This window comes from Phyllobates terribilis, unplaced genomic scaffold (assembly GCF_046119375.1).
Source record: "Phyllobates terribilis strain yellow unplaced genomic scaffold, ASM4611937v1 Scaffold_1__5_contigs__length_1240528914, whole genome shotgun sequence".
NCBI classification, from domain to species: domain Eukaryota; kingdom Metazoa; phylum Chordata; class Amphibia; order Anura; family Dendrobatidae; genus Phyllobates; species Phyllobates terribilis.
This window is the reverse complement of record NW_027362761.1, coordinates 1,024,880,750-1,024,893,452: the sequence shown is the minus strand read 5'-3', so window position 1 is coordinate 1,024,893,452 and position 12,703 is coordinate 1,024,880,750. Positions and strand designations below refer to the sequence as shown.

Sequence of the window (12,703 nt, the reverse complement as noted above, 5' to 3'; positions counted from 1 at the left end):
TTACAATAGTAATGCCCCAATGTAAAATTATCTCTGAGTCCGATTTTCAGGGAGATCTGCGTCCATCGCATAGATCTTAACAGCTCATTTACATATAAGAAAAATGTGGATTTCTCAGGGATAAGACATTACATCACAGATATCAAGGGATCATTTTATTCAGCTTTCTATGATCTACATGCCCATGCAGACAGCTTAGGAGGGGTGATCCTACTGACAGATCCCCTTTAAAGAACTTGAACATGATATAGTTTGATTACTTGTAAAGCAATTCTTCAAGCTGGGCTTCATGGGAGTCTAAAATGACAATGGCCAGGGCCTTCCTTTCACTGCTATGGTAAACCAACTGCAATCTTCAATTGCATCACTAAGGACTGTCAGGGGGTGCTGATGAGGGGTGCACACAGATTGCAAACAATACATATGCTGCTATCAGAGATTTACAAATGCATCTCTATGATTATATGGCAGTGACTGGAACTAGCTCAGGTCACTGTTGTCAAAGGAAGCGCCAGCTGTATATCGCAGCTGGCACCTGTCCTGTTTGGAGCCAGCTCAGCTTTTGAGCCAGCTCCATGCACCGGCACTCAACGCAGGACTAGAGGGGTGCAATATGTTAATAGAGGGCTCTTGTGTGTGGCATTCCCTCTTTCATGACTACATTTTGTAATATAGCATATGTAAAGTGGTTATCTTATGTAACTACCCCTCTAAAGTAATTTGCATGGTAGTGCACAAGTTAATAAAGGATGGTGCAGTAAAAGAGCCAAGTATTTTCTCAAATGTTTATCCGAAGTTAAAAAATAAATGGCAGACTTGGTATTTAAAAGTTTTGTTTATTACAAGAAAGTAGTTCAGTGATCTGTTAGTACTGGAAGCAGTATATTGGTTATGGAGGAATTATATTTTGGCCTTGAAGACATTTTTTTACAGCTTTTTATAATAGATTCAGCAGAGAATTAATAAAATATCTGATATATTTTTAAAGGAAAATGATCATAGAGCATAATAACTAGCAGAAGACTAATCACAAATGTGTGGAGGACAATAGGAATGTTTTTTATTTCATATCTTTTTAGTTATGAAACATTGAAGAGGAACGAGGAGTTATCTCAATAGCAGCGGCACCTCATCGCACCACATTACATTATTTCATACAAGTACATAGTATGTGCCAACAGCAAAATATATACCCAGAAATTAAAGGGTGATGCTCGGGCAGTGGGATATGGAAAAAGCAGGGTCAGAGCCGTACTTGAAAAAATCCTAAGTGCCTAATGAGGGAGGGCTTTGTGACAGCAATCTTTCTATAAAGAAATCAGTCCCCATCTCTTGTCCCTATTTAAATATTTATGTTGCTTATAAAGAGCTAATATATTCCGCAGCACTGTGCAGAGATTTGTAACTATTAAAATCTATATCGGTCCTTCAAGGGGCTTACAATTACATTTCCCCTGACTCAGACAAAGGCACACTTGAAACTATTTCATAGGAACCGTTTCTCTATCAGGTTGCTTTTAAAGTATAGAAAGAAAAACAGAGAACCTGGAGGAGACCAACACAAACAAAGGGAGAACATTCAAACTCCTTGTAGTTTTTGTCCTTGCCCATAGTATGGGCATCAAAGTCACTCAGTAGTTAGTACGGTTGAGGTCCTGGGTTCAAATCCCAGCAAGGACAACATCTTCAAGAAGTTTGTATGTTATCCCCGTGTTTGTGTGGGTTTCCTCCGCGTTCTCCGGTTTCCTCCCACACTCCAAAGACATACTGATAGGGAATGTAGATTGTGAGCCCCAATGGGGACAGCGATGATAATGTCTGTAAAGTGCTGTGGGATATGATGTCCTAAGGTATGACAACAAATATACCTGAGACTACAGTGACACAGTACTAATTGTTAAAGAACCACTCTGGCATTTTTTTATTGCAGAGCTGGAGTGGTGCTTCTAATCTAAGGTCCCTGACCCTACTTTTATACTCACCTCTTTCCCTTCTCCCGCCCCCGCTCTGTCAGTCTCCAGATGTTTGTAACCTGCCAGATTGCTCCAGTGTTTGCAGGAGGTAGCAACTCAATACAAGTCTATGAGAGCCTTGTTCTGGCCTCATTCTGTCTCTCAAAGACTTGCATTGAGAGCTTATGTCGTAACGTCTGACTTCTGGCCATTCAGTAGTTGCGGTAACAAGATACCGCCACGGGACCGGAGTAGAGCTAAAAAAAGGTGAAGACACTGGAGGGTTAGGGGGCAGGAACCTTAGATTAGATGCACCACTCCAACACTGGAAAAAGAAGACACTGGAGTGGTGCTTTAAAGACACATTTCTGCCCATTGTGCTGCATTGACGGTTTCACTCAGATTTTTGACTGATATATGTGATTTGGGTTTTCAGAACTCCATCCACTTGCCCTAATAATTACCATTCATTTGAGATATGGAATTCACGCTGGAAAATTCAAGGCATTTTGACCAAGTGTTAAAGTGTTAAATGCATGGTATGGGCAACAGTTCAAGTACCAGTTTCAGACAGAAAGAGTTATTCTCTCTGCTGTTGCTTTCCCTCGTTTCATCTCATGGCTTTGCAATTTATTGAATAAATGATTTTCTTTTGCCCTTGGCTGCAAAGGGTCAAATGCTCTGGTGCTTGTTCGAACAGAAGTACCGTATATTCCTAATGCTTCCTGTCATTAGTGTATACAGAAATGGCAAATAGCACCTAGGGGAATGGGGAATTACTCAACTGTGATGCTAGAAAGAAATTCTGCTAAACCTCACTGTTTTCTGTATTGTATTTTAATTTACTATAAAGGGGTTATTAAATGCATTTAAATAATGGTCAGAGAGCAGGTGATGTGATAAAATCGCTGAATAATACAAGGGTTTAAGATCTCAACTCAGATACACTGAATAATTAAAAGGGCCAAAACTCCAATGAAATATCAACAGTACAAAAAAGGAAGGGGGCATGAAAGAAGGAGTATATAATGTCTGTAAAATCAAATTTTATTGGAATATTATATAGTATATAAAAGTATATACACAACAATCAAAACAGATAGTCATAGCAAGATGCTACCATAAATGACAGGGGTACACACTAAGGTCAACCCAACACATTATAGGTGTCACACCAGTATATACTATAGGGTACAATGCAAGTTACAAGATGAAAAGTACTAAATCCATAGTCTCATGTAATTCAGACTTTTGCCCAAAGATTAAAGCACGTATAAATAATTAAGGTGCTTACATGTTTATTTTTGTTGGTATCAGTGTGCCCCTTCTGCCCCAATGAGCATTTCATCCTTTGTTTGTCAGGGGGCATCATGGAAAAGGCGAAGGTTTGACCAAACAAGGCGTAAGTAGACAAATACAGTAGTTTGAAAGACAGGAGGACTTTCATGAATAATAAAGGTTTTTACTCATGGGGTCATTGTTAGCCATGTTTTAATTTGACTAAGAGCAAAGAGTAACAGAAATAAGGATGGTACCAGGAGATACCATATCAAACCATATCTATCATGCTCCTCCTCCCCGTGGCAAAGTATATATGGGTCTCACAACTCGGGAATTAAAAATATGCACAAGGAAACACGTAAGAGATCTAGAAAAAACTAAAGCTGCAACAGATGAAGTGCACCTTAAGACTCTGCCAAAGCATTTCAAACATTTCCATCAATCTAATTCCTTCCAGACTAGTTACCATAAGAGGCACAGATCAGGTATCTATGGGGCCTAGAGGGGGCAATATGGGCAAAGTTCAAGCACAGTTGGAAAGTAGATGGATCTATCCATTGGGTACAGTCACACCTATGGGCCTTAAAGGGGTTGTCCACAACTAGGACAACCCCTTCTGGATCTGAATGTTTGCCCCCATGAAAATAAAAACACTTATACTCATCTCCCGTACTGGCGCCGTTCCAGCGGTGTCGGCACTCACATTCCAAGGGCTCTAGTGGGCTTGTGATGACACATGAGCTCTGCTCCCAATCAGCACTAGCATCACTTTCCTCGCCTTCGGACGTATATGTAATCGAGAGGGAGTGAGAGCTGCAGTTGACTGCTCAACTCCTCTTGATAATAATACGTCCGAAGGCGAGGAAAGTGACGCCAGCACTGATTGGGAGCAGAGCTCATGTGTCATAATCACACGAGAGCCCTGGGAACGCGAGTGCCGACACCGCTGGAAAGGCGCCTGCACGGGAGATGAGTATAAGTGTTTTTATTTTCACGGGGGCAACCATTCAGATCTAGAAAGGGTTTTCCTAGTAGTAGACAACCCCTTTAATGAAAACTTTGGTTTGGGGCTCTTTTTATGATGCAATTTGATATTAAGTGATGTGGGGATGTTGTTTTTGTTTTAGTCTTTGCTAATATTTACCTTTTATCTGGTAAATATTTTTATTATGTCTAACATTTTTTGTTTTTATCTTTGCGACCTTGAGATCCAACTGGCAGAGACCTCCATACTTATCTACAGGAGTGCAACATTCAATATTGCTTAGAGTGGAGCAGTGGCTGTGACACATATCTACCATTCGGCCACACAGTGAAACTGTATGACAATTTCTTAAAGAGAAACAGTCAGTACAATTTTGTAATGAACAGACATGACTGTAATTGGGCTGTAATACTGATTACATTGATACTTTTGGTGAAGAAATCCGCTTTGTTGTTCTTCTTTAATCACCATTTGTAGTTTTCTGCTAGTTAGATTTCGGTGCACAGGGGCCGGACTATGCACTGGGTCTTCTCCTCCCTTTCTGTCATTTACCCACTCCTCTGCCTGCCTCCACTGTTTGAAGAGACTTCAAACAAAGGAAATAGGTCATTGAAAAAATCAGTGACCCGTCAATAAAAACCTGGAGGCATGCGGAGGGGCCGGGGAATCACAAACAGGGTGAAGACCCAGTGCACAGTCCGGCCTCTGTGCACTAAAATCTAATTAGCTGAAAACTGAAAATGATGATTACAGAAGAACTACAAAGTGTTTTTCTTCACCAAAGGTATTAATTTAATCAGTATTACAGCGTAATTACAGCCATGGCTTTACTGTACATTACATAATCGTGCTGACAGGTTCTCTTTAAGAATTTGCCCATGCACTTTGTCATTTTATATTTTCCACTATGCTATATGATGCTATAATCTTGAGATCCGTGTGGATTTTGTTTTTCTAAATCCCTAATCTCAGAGTCTCAAATTCATGTTCATGCACTTTATATTTATTTGGGTTCATAATCCTTTTGAACCCAACAGCTTCACAGATTATTCACCGTTCACTGACACATAGGTTCACTCACACACTACATATTCAGTCTTTTATATATATCCAAATTTACTCCATGATGGAACCATTCATATATTGTTATACAGTACAGACCAAAAGTTTAGACCCACCTTCTCATTTAAAGATTTTTCTGTATTTTCATGACTATGAAAATTGTACATTAACACTGAAGGCATCAAAACTATGGATTAACACATGTGGAATTATATAGTGTGACTACCTCTTGAAGCTCATCAAGAGAATGCCAAGAGTGTGCAAAGCAGTCATCAAAGCAAAAGGTGGCTACTTTGAAGAACCTAGAATATAAGACATATTTTCAGTTGTTTCACACTTTTTTGTTAAGTATATAATTTCACATGTGTTAATTCATAGTTTTGATGCCTTCAGTGTGAATGTACATTTTTCATAGTCATGAAAATACAGAAAAATCTTTAAATGAGGTGTGTCCAAACTTTTGGTCTGTACTGTATATGCATGGATCATGTTATGCTATTCACCAGTTAATCTATCCCCAGCTATAAGGAAACGTATCTTCCAGTGTTAGGTTCCACTAACTAAAACTGTATTTTCTATAGTCAGTTTTTACCATTCATGACATTCACTGTATGTCCTTACACTTACCTTTTGCCTTACTCTATTCCCATGGTCATATAATTAATTGTGTATGCAGACGCTGGTCATAGTTTGCTACTATTCAAAGATAATATAATTAATTATCGTAGTCAGTTTATTTTTCACTTGTATTTTTATTCAAGCTTATAATCAATTACAGTACCTTCACACTTTACTTCCCATAGATAATATGCTGCATTGTGCACATACGTCGCTCCGGCTCCCCCTGGCCTTGCAGTTACTGTATACAGCACTTTATGGCACTTGCAAACATGCGGTGATGCTGTACTTGTGTTACATTGTCCAGGTACCGAAAGACCATTATTTCGGTGAACGACAAGAAGGATGCATGCAACAAATACACTAAATGTCACCTCCAGTCAAATTAACCCAATTTGCGCATCTGGTCCATATGACGTTCAGTCTTTGTTACTCTTCTACTTACGTCTTAATAGTTCAAACCCTCCTGTTCCACCACACGCACCCTGACGAAAAAAGGCCAAAAAGCGCGTTAAGTGGGAAAGGACACACAGATACCAGTGAAACTACATGTAAGTACCCTAATGATTTATCCATGCTTTACTCTTTGAGAAAAAATATGGATTATATGGGACTATGGATTTAATATTTGTTATCTGATGACTTGCATTTTGCCCTGTAGTATATACGGTTGTGACATCTATAATGTGCTGGATTTATTTTAGTGTGTACCCTTCACAATTTGCATATTTAATTTCCCAGAGGAGCGTGCAAGGCGTTTTCATCATACTGGCGTGCCAGACCTGGCATGTCACTCTCCACAAGGAGAAACATTACCCTTTAGACCTCAGTCCGGAGCCTTTCACCCAGCCAAATGAGATCTCATACTTTGCACTGATGAGGCGCAATAGCCCAAAACACAGTGTCTCCAAATTGAAATTCTGATTTGGCTTTTATCCTAAGTCATATTGCAAGGCTCGCTAAAGGGTCAATAATGACTTGTAGGATTGCTACTTCCAATGGGTGGCACTAGCGATTTAAAAAGAGAAAACACAGTAGTTTGACAATAAATGGCTTCACCCAATCAATAACCATGGGTGGAGAAAAAGTTTTTTTGTTATCTTTCATATTCTCTGAAACAAGGCCAAGAAAGCAAAATTTCTGCAGGGGTGTGTAAACTTTTGAGCACAACTGTATATATTTTTCCAATAAAAATTTGATTTTACTGCCATTATACAGTACAGACCAAAAGTTTGGACACGCCTTCTCATTTAAAGATTTTTCTGTATTTTCATGACTATGAAAATTGTACATTCACACTGAAGGCATCAAAACTATGAATTAACACATGTGGAATTATATACTTAACAAAAAAGTGTGAAACAACTGAAGCTCATCAAGAGAATGCCAAGAGTGTGCAAAACAGTCATCAAAGCAAAAGTTGGCTACTCTGAAGAACCTAGAATATAAGACATATTTTCAGCTGTTTCACACTTTTTTGTTAAGTATATAATTCCACATGTGTTAATTCATAGTTTTGATGCCTTCAGTGTGAATGTACAATTTTCATAGTCATGAAAATACAGAAAAATCTTTAAATGAGAAGGTGTGTCCAAACTTTTGGTCTGCACTGTATACTCCTTATATTGGTCTCCTTTCATGCCTCCTTCCTTTTTTGTTGATAAATAATGTACACTCACTGGTCTATCCGCCAGTGCTCTTGTCACCTACAGGTAGTTGGAACATAATCACTGAGAAACAGTTAACCAAGATTGTTTAGGCCAAAGGACTGGTGGCGCTAAAGTGGTGAGCGATTTTCAGGGTGAGAATAATTTGATTTACTATTTAATAACATCCTCTGCTTTCCAACCAGTCTTTTTATAAATTTTGGATGATTCTTTAAATATTATTCCCATGTTATAAAATATGGATGGTCAGTAAGACAGTGTTAAAGTAGGTAAATTTGCAATTAAATGCTTCTATGTTGCTCCAATCTCCTGCTGTCCACTTTTTAGTCTTTTATTGTTCACAGCTTGTTGCCAAACTGACTGGCTACTGCTGTCTTAGAGAGGTGGCCAAACATGACACTTTGATGCTTAGGCAGAGCAGGATCTCGGGAGTACTAGATCCCAGCCACCTCTCTTCTGCATATTCATTTCTACAGATTGTTTTTTCTGGGTAGCAGTCCAAGAGCAGTTCTACACACTTTGCCTTTGTGTCCATGAACTGCCTGGACTTTGTAAGGCCTTTTAGGGTGCTCTTCCTCGATACCTACCAACATCAGGGACCATGAGCTGCTGAGTTCTAATGAGGTCTTTTACAACATAGTGCATTTGTTATAGGGGGACCCGGACAACCACGCGTGGGCAACACGGTGGTTCAGTGTTTTGTACTTGCAGCACTAGTGCACTGGGTTCAAATCCCACCAAGGACAACATCTGCAAGGAGTTTGTATGTTCTCCCCGTGTTTGTGTGGGTTTCCTCCAGGTTCTCTGGTTTCCTCCCACACTCCAAAGACATACTGATAGCGAATGTAGATTGTGAGCCACAATGAGGACAGCATTGATGTTGTCTGTAAAGTACTGCAGAATATGATGGCGCTATGTAAGAAAAACATAATAAAATAAATAATATACCACAGCAGGTTACACAATCCCAGCGCTTTCAATGCTGCAGAAACAAACAAGGCTGCCTTACACAAGAGCATCAGGGCACTCACAGTTCAGACTAGCAGTGAGATGTTGCTGCTAGCCTTAAGTGTCAAAAAAGAGACTACCAGAAAAAAAGAGAGATGACCAGAAAAATGAGAGACTACCAGAAAAAGAGACTATCAGAAAAAAGAGACTACCAGAAAAAATAGAGCCTACCAGAAAAAAGAGAGATTACCAGAAAAAAGAGAGACTAACAGAAAAAGAGACTGTCAGAAAAAATAGGTACTACCAGAAAAAGAGACTATCAGAAAAAATAGAGACTAAGAGAAAAAGAGACTATCAGAAATAAGATAGACTACAAGAAAAAGAGACTATCTGGAAAAAAAATTTGATTATCTGTGAACCACTTCACCCCTGTAAAACGATTTTGGGACAAACCTTTTATAGTTGCTACTATATATATGATCATTAAAATATCTCTTTATAACAGCTGGAACTTAATGGGATGCAACTATGAAAACGCTGAGACAATTTATGAGCAAAATATTTTGCCGACTACCATACTCGATAAAGGATGACTCAACTCAACAACTTTTATTTGCACAGAAAAAGGTGACTCCTAAAAAGACAGAAAGTGTACTTCCAATGGATGCGGTACAGAAAGTAGACAAAGTTGGGTTGATCAACCTCCAATTTATGTTGCAAGGAAGAGATTGGGTAGAGAAAGCATCTCGTCGCAGGCACCAGCACAAGGTTTGTGTGCAGCTTATGTAGCTTTCTGTGCAGGAACAAGACCACTGGGACAGCATTATACCGGACACCTGCTCCTCCTCTAACAACTTGCCATCCCCGAAGTTAATTATCCTGTAATTACACCAGTTGCATCTCATACTTCACACAATGTCTGTATATTTGCTTTACATACACAATAGTGAGCATTATGATCCTGCCAGCACAGTAATAAACTGCAGTATGGATGTGAGGGAAGGAGAGAATGGGATTTATGGTTTCTAGCCACAGGTTTCAATGCGTCTTTTCTGCTTCCTTCCCTTGACTTTTGCCCCATGCGGTGTGACCTCTCTTCTCAGCACATTTATGCAAACATCTGATCTCTTCCTCTCGCCATCTGCCTTTTTATTTGTCTCTCATGTGAACAGCGATAGCTGTTAGCTCTAATATTAAGTGCTTGTATCTATCCTCGGAGCTGAACACCACAATCCTATATATAAGGATGTCTTCTGAGCACATGCAGTACATAAGCATTTAGATGACTAGCTGTTCTCTGTGTGCACTTTAGAAACCTTCACATTTGCTAAGAACTCAACGATATAAGTCTGCAACCAGCAAGGAAAAGCCGACAGCGGTGTATCACATCTTACATGTGCTGTATATCATCTTACACGCGTTACCTTAGATCCATATTAAGTATGTGAAAGGCAGAGTACAAGACTGAATAAGGATATTGTTACTTGGAACACAATGGAGCATGATTTAATAGAGAACAGAAGGCAGGTGTATTGTGCGGGAAGGCAGTAAAATAAAAGCCAACTCTCTCTAAAATATAGACTAGCTGTCATTTCTGTGTGACATTCATTTAGCGCAGCACAATAGTGATAGTTAGAGCTGCCAATCCCGGGCAAATCTATTCAATTATTATTAGTTTAAGTGCTTTGTCACCTGCAAATGTATCTATAGATAACACAACAACACTTGTATGTGTGTAATACACTCCAGCTGGCATCATGGCATTGAGTACAGTCTATGTAGGTAACAATACTATATACTGTATTTGCTGTACTTTATAAGTACATGTTTGTTCCGGCATTGTTTGTTTGTTTTTTTTTAGAAAAGAAGCTATACATAAAGTCCGGAAAAGAGCTGGGATTTTCATTGCTAGCCTTCACTTGTAGTTCACTTTACAAATGAGTTTGTCATGTCTGCTGCATGGTATTCTGCTAGATCAATGTGATTAGTGCAAATCTTCCACCCCGGCCAAATGCTTACAGATCAGTTATACAACCCATTGAAAAAGGGACGACAGATATAATTTCAGTAGCACTGGTGTTTGACAACCTAGCCATAATCAACCATTCCCTTATCTCCCATCACAATTCATCATATATTCTAGGCAATGGCCATTTATCAATCACACATTCCTGCTAGAAGTAATGGTAACATTTGGGAATCTTGACACTTTGAAGCATTATTTATGTTCTACACATGTGACCACCCCGATCTCCTATCTACTGGGATTCGCCTTTCTTGACGATATGTAGTAAGTAGGGGTCTCTGCAATCAAAGCATCATAGGGTAAATGTAGGCGAACAGAATGCCCATATTAATGGTGATCTATAATGATTTACAATGCCAAATAATGTGTTATTAAATAAATGGTTGTATTGGATTAGAAAAATATATATATTTGCTTTAGCCTTGATCAGTGCCACTCAATCAATGGGCTGTGCCTGGTGTCAGGACTTTCCCACTCACTTGGAGAAAATCTGCAGTACCAGACCCAGTCTATTGACAAGAGTGGCGCTGTTTCTGGGGATGGGTGGAAATCATACTCTTTTTTTTTTTTTTTTTTTTTTTTTTTTTTAAGGGAGGGATTATTTGTAGACCAGAAAATGATGCACTGTTTGGTATAGTTCTACATGTAATTTTATAAAAAGATGTAATTACAAGTAATTTTATAAAGATGTTCCCACTGCACATTACTGTCATGAATCCTCAAGTGAACACAAATGCAATGCACACAATAGTAAATCACGACCGAACCATATACGTGTATAATCGATATTATCAGGCCACATTTTCCATACCCTCACCCATACTATGTTGCTTACAGTCATTTTTTAAAGGTACAGTACATACAAACAGTATATAACAGTTAATATTCCCATTAGTTAAACTCAGTTCTTTGCATCCCTTGCTTCTCCATTCAACCAGCTTGTCTCCTAGATCTGCTAATACAAACCGGATTGTGGCTGGATGGAATTATTTATGTAGCAGTAGATCTGCTGTTAGAATAATACATGGTGATATTAAATATTTTATACATGTTGTTTTTTACATAGGACTGCAGGTAAACCTAATGCATTATCTAGTCTCAGATCAAACTCCACAATCGATGTAACTCCAGGGAGTATCCCCAGCTCTGGCCAGCACAGCTCCACAAGCCCAGGCTTATGCCTCTAATCCATAGTCATTCTGCTCAATGTTTTCTCTTTGAACAGAAGAAACTTTTCACTTCCAGAAAGTTTGCAGATGTTACAACACAAAGCACCAAGGAAGAAGAAGTGTGAAGACTCCTGGAGCCATCATTGTGGGCACAGGGCAAACACCATGCCAGCCTGATTTATGCCATTAACTACTATGGCTCTGCCAGCATGTCAATCATTCCCTATCGTGTCTGAGCCTGCAGATACACAGCTTTATGAAGGAAGACATGAGCAGACACAAGACATTACCTGCGCTGGGAGGAATCTTCTCAATGTTCAGAGCTTTAGAGTAATTCCAAGAAATCCACAAACACTGCGAAGAAATCCCAAGACTTCTGTAATAGGCAAAAACCTCCAGCACAAGTGCAAGCAGCGATATCCAGAGCAGAGAGTGACAGAGTAAGATCCACAGAGACTAGAAGCGATGGATGAGTGCGAGCTCCTTCGCAGCAGAGACCCCCGGCGCAGGGCAGGAGATGCAGCAGCGCGGGGCAGAGTTCAGCACCAGCACATGAGTGGACAGAGGCTGCACAGCACTGGTGGAGCACGGCACGCCTCCCTGCACCGCCCGCCCAGCGCCCACGTCAGTCCATCTGCTCCTTCACTCCTCTACATGCTGGTGTGAAAGCCCCTGACAGCCAGCACTGCGAGACAATGACAAATGGGGGAGGAGAGCGAGGGGACTGGAGACTGTCCTGATTGTAGTGGCTGATCTTCCCTCTCACTCTCCCAGAACGCCCCTACTCTCAGCTACAGCGGCAATGGACCTGCTGCATTATCCACTCACTACATTACCCAGGGTGTCACTACAGAACAAGACAAGTTATCTCACCCACTGCCACTGATGCCATACACAGGAGGCCACTACAGAACAGGTCAAGTTATCTCACCCAGTGCCACTGATGCCATACACAGGAGGCCACTACAGAACAGGACAAGTTATCTCACCCAGTG

General features: G+C 40.0%; 1 protein-coding gene across 2 annotated transcripts in view; it reads right to left on the bottom strand.

Moving 5' to 3' along the window:
* The window catches only part of FSTL5 (follistatin like 5), a 1,189,778-nt gene extending 1,177,354 nt beyond the window's left edge, over positions 1–12,424 (bottom strand). The window contains exon 1 of one of the 2 annotated variants that reach the window (XM_073644479.1): positions 11,999–12,424. The gene's annotated coding sequence lies outside the window, so the exon portion shown is untranslated. The remainder of the gene's footprint in view (positions 1–11,998) is intronic. The other variant, XM_073644487.1, reaches the window with a different exon arrangement.
* Between the last annotated feature and the right edge of the window lie 279 nt (positions 12,425–12,703).